General features: G+C 47.0%; 1 pseudogene; it reads left to right on the top strand.

The window, feature by feature from the left end:
* LOC112081035 (chromodomain-helicase-DNA-binding protein 4-like) overlaps positions 1 to 13,738 on the top strand; it is a 57,368-nt pseudogene that overhangs the window by 16,867 nt on the left and 26,763 nt on the right.

The raw sequence follows: 13,738 nt of genomic DNA, 5'->3' as shown, positions 1-13,738 counted from the left end.
CTGAGTACCAGACCATTATGACCTGATGGGGGGACAATAGAACCCTGAATTCCAGGCCATTAACAACCTGATGGAGGGCAATGAGCCCTGAGTACAAGACATTAGGACCTGATGGAGGGACAATAGAGCCCTGAGTACCACGCTGTTAGGACCTGATGGAGGGACAATAGAGCCCTGAGTACCAGACCATTATGACCTGATGGAGGGACAATAGAACCCTGAATTCCAGGCATTAACAACCTGATGGAGGGACAATAGAGCCTGAGTACAAGACCATTAGGACCTGATGGAGGGACAATAGAGCCTGAGTACCACGCTGTTAGGACCTGATGGAGGGACAATAGAGCCCTGAGTACCAGGCCGTTGGACCTGATGGAGGGACAATAGAGCCCTGAGTACCACGCTGTTAGGACCTGATGGAGGGACAATAGAGCGCCTGAGTACCAGGCCGTTAGGACCTGATGGAGGGACAATAGAGCCCTGAGTACCACACTGTTAGGACCTGATGGAGGCAATAGAACCCTGAGTACCAGGCCGTTAGGACCTGATGGAGGGACATAGAGCCCTGAGTACAGGCCATTAGCAACCTGATGGAGGGACAATAGAGCCTGAGTACCAGACCATTAGGACCTGATGGAGGGACAATAGAGCCCTGAGTACCAGGCCGTTAGGACCTGATGGAGGGACAATAGAGCCCTGAGTACCAGGCCATTATGACCTGATGGAGGGACAATAGAGCCCCAAGTACCAGGCCATTATGACCTGATTGAGGGACAATAGAGCCTGAGTACCAGGCCATTAGGAACTGATGGAGAGACAATAGAGCCCTGAGTACCAGGCCATTAGGAACTGATGGAGGGACAATAGAGCCCTGAGTACCAGGCCATTATGACCTGATGGAGAGCAATAGAGCCCTGAGTACCAGACCATTAGGAGCTGATGGTAGTTAGTAAGTTGGGTACTACCAAAGCATGTCCAGAGTGCATAAAGGAGATTACCGTGACTCAACGGTCTCGTGGTTTTTTACTGCAGTCATGACTGCCGGTGTGGCGGTAATACGGTCACCGCAACAGCCCTAGGCTCAATGTCTTCATCCTTATGTACTAAATAGAGAGTAGACTCATCTTTTACCCTCTTCACTCTTTTCCCTCCCTCCAGTTGGAGCTGAACTGCCGAGGTGATGTTCCGTAACTACCAGAGGAAGACGGACATGGACGAGCCCCCGTTGGTGGACTTCGGAGGGAGGGGGACGATGACAAGAGCACTAAGAGGAAGAACAAGGACCCCTGTACGTCCACATGGAGGAGGAGTTCTACCGTTACGGAGTCAAATGGAGTGGCTCATGATCACCGCATCCTCAACCACAGGTAGCGCACACACAGGCACCTGGGATACACATGCTAACACACACACGCCACACCTGGGATACACACGCTAAACACGCACACACGCACACCAGGCACCTGGGATACACACGCTAACACACACGCACACACCTGGGATACACACGCTAACACACACGCACACACCTGGGATACACACGCTAACACACACACCTGGGATACACACGCACACTGGGATACACACGCTAACACACACACGCACACACCTGGGATACACACGCTAACACACACACGCACGACACACCTGGGATACACACGCTAAACACGCACACACGCACACACAGGCACCTGGGATACACACGCTAACACACACGCACACACCTGGGATACACACGCTAACACACACACGCACACCTGGGATACACACGCTAACCCACACCCTGGGATACACACGCTAACACAACACGCACACACTGGGATACACACACGCACACACCTGGGATACACACGCTAACACACACACGCACACACCTGGGATACACACGCTAACACACACAGCACACACCTGGGATCACACGCTAACAACACACGCACACACCTGGGATACACACGCTAACACACAACACGCACCCTGGGATACACACGCTAACACACACACCTGGGATACACACGCACACACTGGGATACACACGCTAACACACACAGCACACACTGGGATCACACGCCAACACACACACACACTGGGATACACACACAAACAACAACACCTGGGATACACACGCTAACACACACACACCTGGGATACCACGCACACACCTGGGATACACACGCAACACACACACGCACACACTAGGATCACACGCTAACACACACACGCACACATCCGGGATACACACGCTAACACACACACGCACACACCTGGGATACACATGCTAACACACACACACACCTGGGATACACGCTAACACCACACACACACACACAACAACACACACACACACACACACACACCTGGGATACACACGCTAACACACACACACTGGGGATACACACGCTAACACACACACGCATACACCTGGGATACACACGCTAACACACACACGCACACACCTAGGATACACACGCTAACACACACACGCACACACCTGGGATACACATGCTAAACACGCACGCAACACCTGGGATACACACGCTAACACACACACACGCAACGCTAACACACACACGCCTGGGATACACACGCTAACACACACAGCCTGGGATACACACGCTAACACACACACACACCTGAGATCACACACTAACACACACACACTGGGATGCACACGCTAACACACACACACACCTGGGATACACACACACCTGGATACACACGCTAACACACACACACACTGGGTACACACGCTAACACACACACACCTGGGATACACACGCTACACACACACACCTGGGATACACACGCTAACCACACAACACCTGGGATACACACGCTAACACACACACACTGGATACACACGCTAAACACACACGCATACACCTGGATACACACGCTACACACACACGCACACACCTAGGATACACACGCAAACACACACCGCACACACCTGGGATACACACGCTAACACACACACACCTGGGATACCACACGCAAACACACACACACCTGGATACACAGCTAACAACACAACCTGGGATACACACGCTAAACACACACACTGGGATACACGCTAACACACACACACCTGGGATACACACGCTAACACACACACACCTGGATACACACGCTAACACACACACACCTGGGATACACAGCTAACACACACACACACTGGGATACACACGCTAACACACACACACCTGGGATACACACGCTAACAACACACACACACAACCTGGGATACACACGCTAACACACACACACACACCTGGGATACACACGCTAACACACACACACCTGGGATACACACGCTAACACACACACACCTGGGATACACATGCTAACACACACACACCCCTGGGATCACACGCTAACAACACACACTGGGATACACATGCTCAACACACACACACCTGGGATAACACACGCTAACACACACTCACCTGGGATACAACGCTAACACACACACACCTGGGATATACACACTAACCACACACCTGGGATACACACGCTAACACACACACTGGGATACACACGCTAACACACACACACACACCTGGGATACACACGCTACACACACACACCACCTGGGATACACAGCTAAACACACACCCACTGGATACACACGACCCACACACACCTGGATACACACGCTAAAACACACACGCACACACCTAGGATACACACGCTAACACACACACGCACACACCGGGATACACACGCTAACACACACACGCACACACCGGGATACACACGCTAACACACACAGCGCACACCTGGGATACACACGCTAAACACACACGCACACACCTAGGATACACACGCAAACACACCACGCACACCTGGATACACACGCAAACACACACACACTGGATACACACGCAACACACACACTGGGATACACACGCAAACACACACACGCACACACCTGGGATACACACGCAACACACACACGCACACCCCTGGGATACACACGCTAAACACACACGCACACCCTAGGATACAACGCTAACACGCACACGCACACCTGGGATACACAGCTAACACACACACACACTGGGATACACACGCTAACACACACACACCACCTGGGATACACACGCTAACCACACACTTGGGATACACACGCTAACACACACACACCGGGATACACACGCTAACACACACACGCATACACCTGGGATACACACGCTAACACACACACGCACACACCTAGGATACACACGCTAACACACACACGCACATACCTGGGATACACATGCTAACACACGCACGCACACACTGGGATACACACGCTAAACACACACAGCACACGCTAACACACACACGCCTGGGATACACACGCTAAACACACACACGCTGGGATACACACGCTAAACACACCACACTGGATACACACTAACACACACACACACCTGGGTACACACGCTAACACACACACACACCTGGGATACACACGCTAACACACACACACACCTGGGATACACACGCTAACACACACACACATGGATACACACGCTAACACACACACACACTGGGATACACACGCTAACACACACACACTGGATACACACGCTAACACACACACACCTGGGATACACACGCTACACACACACACCACTGGGATACACACGCTACACACCACACACCTGGGATACACACGCTAACACACACACACCTGGGATACACACGTAACACACACACAACTGGGATACACACGCTAAACACACACCCCTGGATCACACGCTACCACACACACACCTGGGATACACACGCTAACACACACAACACACCTGGGATACACACGCTAACACACACACACACCTGGGATATACACGCTAACACACACACACCTGGATACACACGCTAACCACACACACACCTGGGATACACACGCTACACACACACCTGGGATACACTCGCTAACAACACACCACACACCTGGGATACACATGCTAACACACACACACACCTGGGATACACACGCTAACCCACACACACACCTGGGATACACACGCTAACACACACACACACACCTGGGATACACACGCTAACACACATACACACCTGGGATACACACGCTAACACACACACAGCATAGGTAACATACTACCACCTCCTTACACAGTAGTTCTGTAAGGATACAGATGTAAACCATAATATCATCATTCTCCTTCCCCTCTCCTCCTCTCTCCAGTGTGGATAAGAAGAACAACGTGCACTTCCTGATCAAGTGGAGGGATCTGGCCTACGACCAGGCCTCCTGGGAGGTGAGGAGATGGACATCCCAGAGTACGACCAATACAAGCAGACCTACTGGACCCACAGGTGCACACACACACACACACACACACACACACCACACACACACAACACAACACACACACACACACACACACACACCACACCACACACACACACACACACACACACACACACACAACACACAACACAACACACACAACACACAAAAACATGCACATACTCACCCATGCATGCACACAAAACTCTGACAACTCTGCCTATAGCAACTTATAGTAACCTATAGCAACCTGTAGTAAGTAACCTGAAGCAATATCTAATCTGTTATGTTTCCATCTTTCTCTACCTACCAACTCTTCCATCTCTCTCTCTCAGAGAGTTGATGTTGGGAGATGAGGGCAGGCCTGGTAAGAAGCTGAAGAAGATAGCTAAAGTGAAGAAGAGTGAGAAACCCCCTGCTAACCCTGTGGTGGATGTAAGTACGGCTACTTCCTTGTTCCTTTTCATGTGAATCTTCCAAATCTCCCATTCACATTGATTCATGATTCTGTGATGTAAATGAAGATGTTTATCTTCCACTTCCCCTCCAGCCCACCATCAAGTTTGACCATCAGCCAGACTACCTGGACACTACACGGGGAACGCTGCACCCCTACCAGCTGGAGGGTCTCAACTGGCTGCGTTTCTCCTGGGCTCAGGCCACTGACACTATACTGGCTGATGAGATGGGTCTAGGCAAGACTGTCCAGACCGCTGTCTTCCTCTACTCACTCTACAAAGAGGTGTGTTGTTAGGGTCTGTATTGGGGTCTGTGTGTGCTGGATAGGCAAAAGGATGTGGTCATCTGATTCCACAGCGATGTGTTTCAGAGAGTGTGTGAGAGAGAGAGCGATATCCTGTGTGTATATAAGTTTGTGTCTCTCTTCCAGTCTGCCTTCTCTTATCAATAATTTCAGTGGGGGTACTGCCAAACCCTGGACAAACAATAAAACCGCCCATCAAAGGGGAAAAAGAGTCCAAAAAGAGGGACTCTGTCCTAAAGGCAGGCTGGGACAAATACAAGCAAAGTCCACATAGTCTTATCAGAAGGCTAGGTTGAGTTATTACCCAACTGCTAAATACCTAGCGACGTGAATGATCAGTCCAGTGTTAGGGGATAAGGGCAGAGCATCTAAATCGGACTTAGGCACTTCTCTTTTCTGATTCACCTGAAGTGTTTTACTCACTCACCTWTTAACCCCTGACCTTCCACCTCTCCAGGGTCATTCAAAGGGCCCGTTCCTGGTGAGCGCCCCCCTGTCCACCATCATTAACTGGGAGAGAGAGTTTGAGTTGTGGGCCCCGGACATGTACGTGGTGACCTACGTAGGAGACAAGGACAGCAGAGCCGTCATCAGAGAGAACGAGTTCTCCTTCGAGGGCAATGCCATCCGGGGGGGCAAGAAGGCCTCTAAGATGAAGGTGAGAGACGAGTGGGATGGGAGGATGGGGAAAGACTGATAAGGTGCGGWCATGGTTGTTATTGTTGTTGATTTTTTTCTACCTCCCTCATTATATCTTTATTGTTACCCCCTAATCCTCTGCCTACTCCCTCTCGCTCTGTCCCCCTGCAGAAAGACTCATCGGTGAAGTTCCATGTCCTGCTGACGTCCTATGAGCTGATCACTATAGACCAGGCTGTGCTGGGCTCCATAGACTGGGCCTGTCTGGTGGTGGATGAGGCCCACAGGCTGAAGAACAACCAGTCAAAGGTCAGACACACACCAGTACAATAACCATTATAGTCATAACCAGTACCGTAACCATTATAGTCATAACCAGTACCGTAACCATTATAGTCATAACCAGTACCGTAACCATTATATAATCATCCCGAGTGGCGCAGCAGTCTAAGGCACTGCATCTCAGTACAAGAGGCGTCACTACAGTCCCTGATTCGAACCCAGGCTGTATCACATCCAGACGTGATTGGGAGTCCCATAGGGCAGCGCACAATTGGCCCAGCGTCGTCCGGGTTTGACCGGGGTAGGCCATCATTGTAAATAAGAATTTGTTCTTAACTGACTTGCCTAGTTAAATAAAGGTTAAATAAATAAAATCAGAACCAGTACCATAACCGTTATAGTCATAACCATTATAGTCATAACCAGTACCATAACCATTATAGTCATAACCAGTACCGTAACCATTATAGTCATAACCAGTACCGTAACCATTATAGTCATAACAGTACCTAACATTATAGTCATAGTCCATAACCATTATAGTTACATAACCATTATAGTCATAACCATTATAGTAATACCATTAATAGTCATAACCAGTACCATAACCATTATAGTCATACCATACCATAACCATTATAGTCATAACAGTTAACGCTAACCATATAGTCATAACCATAAGTACATATCCATTATAGTCATAACCACAGTACCATAACCATTATAGTCTAACCAGTACATAACCATTATAGTCATAACCAGTACCATAACCATTATCGTCCATAACCAGTTATCCATAACCATTATAGTCATAACCAGTACCATAACCATATAGTCATAACCAGTACCATAACCAGTTATAGTCATAACCAGTACCATAATCCATATATAGTCATACCCAGTACCATAACCATTATAGTCATAACCATACCATAACCAGTATAGTCTAAAAACAACCAGTACCATAACATATAGTCATAACCAGTACCATAACCAGTATAGTCATAACCAGTACCATAACCATTAAAGTCATATCCATTATAGTCATAACCATTATAGTCATAACCAGTACCATAACCATTATAGTCATAACCAGTACCATAACCATTATAGCCATAACCAGTACCATAACCACTATAATAATAAGCAGTACCATAACCATTATAGTCATAACCATTATAGTCATAACCATTACAGTCATAACCAGTACCATAAACATTATAATATGACATATCCTTGCATACTGAATACAGTGTTTATTAGTATAGTTATGGTTATAACCAGTCAAAGATGAGAGATCACCCTGTTTTGTGAAGAGGACAGCTGAAGTATAAAACGCTGTCTCTCTCTCTCTCTCTCTGTGTAGTTCTTTAGGATTCTGAATAACTACCCTCTCCAGCACAAGCTGCTGCTGACTGGTACACCTCTACAGAACAACCTGGAGGAACTCTTCCACCTGCTCAACTTCCTCACCCCAGTGAGATTCAAGTCAGTATGCCTACACTACTGTGTGTCTGTGTGTGTGTGTGTCTTTGTGTATGTGTGTGTCTGTGTGTGTGTGTGTGTGTGTGTGTGTGAGTGCTGCTATTGCTTAGTGTTTTGTAGTCCTGATGTTTCTTTTTGAACAAATCCAGTAACCAAAACAATAACAAAAGTCCCCCCCCCTCTTCTCTTGCTCTCTGCTCTGCAGTAACCTAGAGGGGTTCCTGGAAGAGTTTGCTGACATCGCCAAAGAAGACCAGATCAAGAAGTTGCATGACATGCTGGGACCACACATGCTCAGGAGACTGAAGGCCGACGTCTTCAAACACATGCCCWCCAAGACAGAGCTCATCCTACGAGTGGAGCTCAGCCCCATGCAGAAGTAAGTGATGAGGAGGACGAGGGGAGGGTGGGGAGGATGGTGGTAGCAATCAAATCAAATTGGATTCGTCACGTACACAGTTTACAGCAGGTKTAAAAGGTGCAGTGAAATGCTTACTTGCTATCTCCCTCAACAGTGCAGTACAATCAGTGCTAGCACATGCTAATGAGAGGAGAAGTATAGAGAATAAGGAAATAGAGGATTGAATGTCAGTAGTGTAGTGTTGCAGAAGTCTCATGTTGGKTTCTATTTCTTGTTTTCTGGTATTAATTGAATTGTGTGATGCAGGAAGTACTACAAGTTCATCTTGACGCGTAACTTTGACGCCCTGAACACCCGCGGAGGAGGAAACCAAGTGTCCCTGCTCAACGTGGTCATGGACCTCAAGAAGTGTTGCAACCACCCCTACCTCTTTCCCGGAGCCGCAATGGTACGATCCCAACCCATTCTCTGAGACATGGGCCATACCATTGATTCGGTGCTTGAAGGAGGGCATCAATCTGTGTCTCTGTGTTTGTATAACAGAAAATGTTGTCTTGAATGTATATGATTTTGTTGGTTATATTTCTAAACCTAACAGACTAAACAGAATGTGTTAAGATGCTTTGATCTGGATGCAGTCTGCTTGATGATGAGCTTTAATTCATTAATTGACTGATGTTTGATTGATTGATCTCCTGCAGGAGGCGCCAAAGATTCCAAACGGAATGTACGAGGGCAGTGCCCTCACAAGGGCTTCTGGGAAACTGACTCTGCTGCAAAAGATGATGGTTAAACTCAAGGAGGGAGGACATAGAGTGCTCGTCTTCTCTCAGGTACACACACACACACACACACACACACACACACACACACACACACACACACACACCAACAACACACTAACTGTCTCCTGGTAGATGACTAAGATGTTGGACCTGCTGGAGGACTTCCTGGAGAACGAGGGTTATAAGTACGAGAGGATTGATGGAAGTGTAACGGGGGCATGAGACAGGAGGCATCGACCGCTTCAAGGTGAGACACACACGCATGGATACACTAAACAGCACAATTGGAACATAACTTTAACTTGAAAAAAATGAAATGGAAGTACTATTTGTCTTTTGTCTCCTCCCTCTTTCTCTCCCTTCCCTCTATCTCTCTCTCCAGCTCCTGGCGCCCCTCAGTTTGCCTTCCTGCTCTCTCCAGAGCGGGAGGTTTGGGCATCAATCTGGCAACCGCCGACACGTCGTCATCTACGACTCCGACTGGAACCCCCACAACGACATCCAGGTACACACACACACACACACCACACACACACACACACACACACACACACACACACAAACACACCACAACACCACACAACACACACACACACACACACACCACCACACCACACACACACCCCTCTCCTCTTCTCTTCCAATCTCTTCCCTCCTCTTCTCTCAGGCATTCAGCAGAGCTCACAGGATTGGTCAGATAAGAAGGTTATGATCTACCGCTTCGTTACAAGGCGTCTGTGGAAGAGAGGATCACTCAGGTAAATCCAGTATATCAAGGCCTACCAGACTCTACAGAGTGGTAGGTAAAAGACAGACACTAACTCTCCTCTCATCCTCCCCTCCTCTCCTCCAGGTGGCTAAGAAGAAGATGTGTTGACCCACCTGGTGGTACGTCCTGGGCTGGGCAGTAAGACAGGTTCCTGTCCAAACAGAGCTGGATGACATCCTCAAGTTTGGAACAGAGGAGCTGTTCAAGGACGAGCTGGGAGAGGGTGAGTCACTAACTACTAACATAACCAGATCAGTCCACTCCAAACAGGTAGTCATTCCCGTTGTCGGGGCCGTAATGTCCGCTGGTTTTCCTTCAAACTAACAACCTGGAAACTATGTGTGTGGCCCTCTCAGTCTTTCTTTCTTACACACTCTTTCATTGTACGCCACTCTCTTTCCTTGTCCCTTTCCGTCTCAGGGGCAACAAGGAGGATGACAGCCAGGTCTCCACTATGATGACAAGGCCATAGACAGACTGCTGGACAGGAACCAGGAGTCAGAGTCCACTGAGGACACAGAGATCCAGAGCATGAACGAGTACCTCAGCTCCTTCAAAGTGGCCCAATACGTCGTCAAGGACGAGGAGGAGGAGGTGTGTGTGTGTGAGAGATACTGTGGAAGGTGATGAACAGGAGAGATGACCCATATCTGAGTCTGTGTTATACACTTGTATATGTGTTTTTTATGCAGTTCTTCCATCATTGCTAACCTGTGTGTGTGTGTGTGTGTGTGTATATAAAGTTCTTCATCATTGCTAATGTGTGTGTGTTAGTTAGTAATAACAGTTCTTCATACATTGCTAACTGTGTGTGTGTTAGTTAGTAACATCTTCTTCATGCACCTGTGTGGGTTTGTAGTATAACGAGTTCTCATCATTGCTAAGTGTGGTGGTGTGTGTTAGTATACGAGTTCTTCCATCATGCTAACTGTGTGGTGTGTTAGTAGTATACGAGTCTTCCATCATTGCTAACCTGTGTGTGTGTGTGTTAGTATACGAGTTCTTCATCATTGCTAACCTGTGTGTGTGTGTTAGTTAGTACAGAGTTCTTCCATCATTGCTAACTGTGTGTGTGTGTTAGTATACGAGTTCTTCCATATGCTAACTGTGTGGGTTGTAGTATACGAGTTTTTCCATCATTGCTAACCTGTGTGTTGTTAAGTATAGAGTTCTTCCATCATTGCTAAGCTGTGGTGTGTGTGTTAGTATACGAGTTCTTCCATCATTGCTAACTGTGTGTGTGTGTGTTAGTATACGAGTTCTTCCATCATTGCTAACTGTGTGGTGTTAGTAGTATACGAGTTCTTCCATCATTGCTAACTGTGTGTGTGTTGGTTAGTATACGAGTTCTTCCATCATTGCTAACCTGTGTGGGTGTGTTAGTATACGAGTCTTCCATCATTGCTAACCTGTGTGGTGTATGTTAGTATACGAGTCTTCATCATTGCTAACCTGTGTGGGTGTTGTTAGTATACGAGTCTTCCATCATTGCTAACCTGTGTGGGTGTGTTAGTATACGAGTTCTTCCATCATTGCTACCTGTGTGGGTGTGTTAGTATACGAGTCCTTCCATCATTGCTAACCTGTGTGTGTGTGTCCAGGAGGAGGAGGTGCAGCGTGGAGTGATTAAACAGGAGGAGTCAGTAGACCCAGACTACTGGAGAAACTGCTGAGACACCACTATGAGCAGCAGCAGGAGGACCTGGCCCGTAACCTGGGAAAGGGCAAGAGGACCCGCAAGCCTGTCAACTACAACGACGGCTCTCAGGAGAACGGGGTAGTAGACGGGGTACAGAACAGCGCTGCACAATGCAACCTTTTTTTACCTACTCTGTGGTGTGATGTGGACGTGTGTTTATGTGTGTGTAGGTAGGGTGTGTGGGATAGAGTGTGTATCTTTTGTGTATATTTGTGTGTTTTGTGTGTTCGTACTACATGTTTGTCATGTCCCATCTCTGTCCTCTGTGTTTTTTAGGTGTTTCTATAGTATTCTAGGATTAAGCATGGGCATGATGTTTCCTTCCTACGTCTCAGTACTCTCTCCTATCTCTAACAAGATTGGGGTCAATTCCAATTCAGGAAGGAATTGAAGTTCAATTCATGTTTGAAAAATGCCCATTGACAAGAAAGTGACCCCAACCTTGTTAATGACTTTGGTATTGACTAGTTTAGTTTCTTGTGAAGTTGGTTGAAGTGATTTCTGTCTATGTGATGTGTATCTATCTCTTCACTTCTCTTCCTTCTCCCCTGAAAACAGAGCGGTCTGTGTCCTAAAACTCTCTGATTGCTAATCCTGTCTCTTCCCCTCCCTCTCTCTCCATTCTATATGCAGATTGGCAGGAGGATCAGTCTGACAACAACTCAGATTACTCTGTGGCCTCAGAGGAGGGAGATGAGGACTTTGATGAGCGATCAGAAGGTAAGAAAAACACCTATTGTCATGAATTCATATTGTTACAGTACATTCGGAAAGTAATTTCAGACCCTTCATCTTTTACCCAAATTTTAGTTACGCTTACATCTAAATGATCTAAATAACATTTTTTGTCATCAATCTACAACACAACTACCCATAATGACAAAGCGAAAGCCATTTTTTAATAAAAAAACTTGCAAATACATTATTCATAATATTCAATAACCCTTTGCTATGAGACTCGAAAGTTGAGCTCCGGTGCATCCTGTTTCATTGATCATCCTTGGATGTTTCTACAACTTGATTGAGTCACCTGTGGTAAATTCACTCTGCTTGGCCATGATTTGGAAGGCACACACTGTCTATACAGTGGCATTTGGAAAGTATTCAGACGCCCTTCACATTTTGGTTATGTTACGCCTTATTCTAAATTGATTAAATGTTTTTTCCTCATCAATCTACACGTACAATACCGCATAATGACAAAGTCAAAATCAGGTTTTTAGAAATTTTAGCAAATTTATTATATATATATATATATAATATATATATATAAAAAAAAGAAAAGAATGAAATATCAACATTTACATAAGTATTCAGAACTTTTACTGAGCACTTTGTTGAAGCACCTTTGGCAGCGATTAAGCTCGAGTCTTACTTGGGTATGAACGCTCAGGTTTGGGCACCTGTATTTGGGGAGTTTTCTCCATTCTCTCTGCAGATCCTCTCAAGCTCTGTCAGGTTGATGGGGAGCATCGCCTGCACAGCTTATTTTCAGCGTCTCTCCAGAGATGTTTGGTCAGGTCGGGCCTCTTTGGCTGGGCCACTTAGGACATTCAGAGACTTTCTGAAGCACTTCCTGATTGGTTTGGCTGTGTGTGCTTAGGGTCAATTGTCTGTTGGAAGGTCTGCGGTCCTAATCCTCCTCATTCTTTC

Source organism: Salvelinus sp. IW2-2015, unplaced genomic scaffold (assembly GCF_002910315.2).
Source record: "Salvelinus sp. IW2-2015 unplaced genomic scaffold, ASM291031v2 Un_scaffold16687, whole genome shotgun sequence".
In the NCBI taxonomy this organism is placed as follows: Eukaryota; Metazoa; Chordata; class Actinopteri; order Salmoniformes; family Salmonidae; genus Salvelinus; species Salvelinus sp. IW2-2015.
This window is presented reverse-complemented; position numbering and strand designations above follow the sequence as displayed.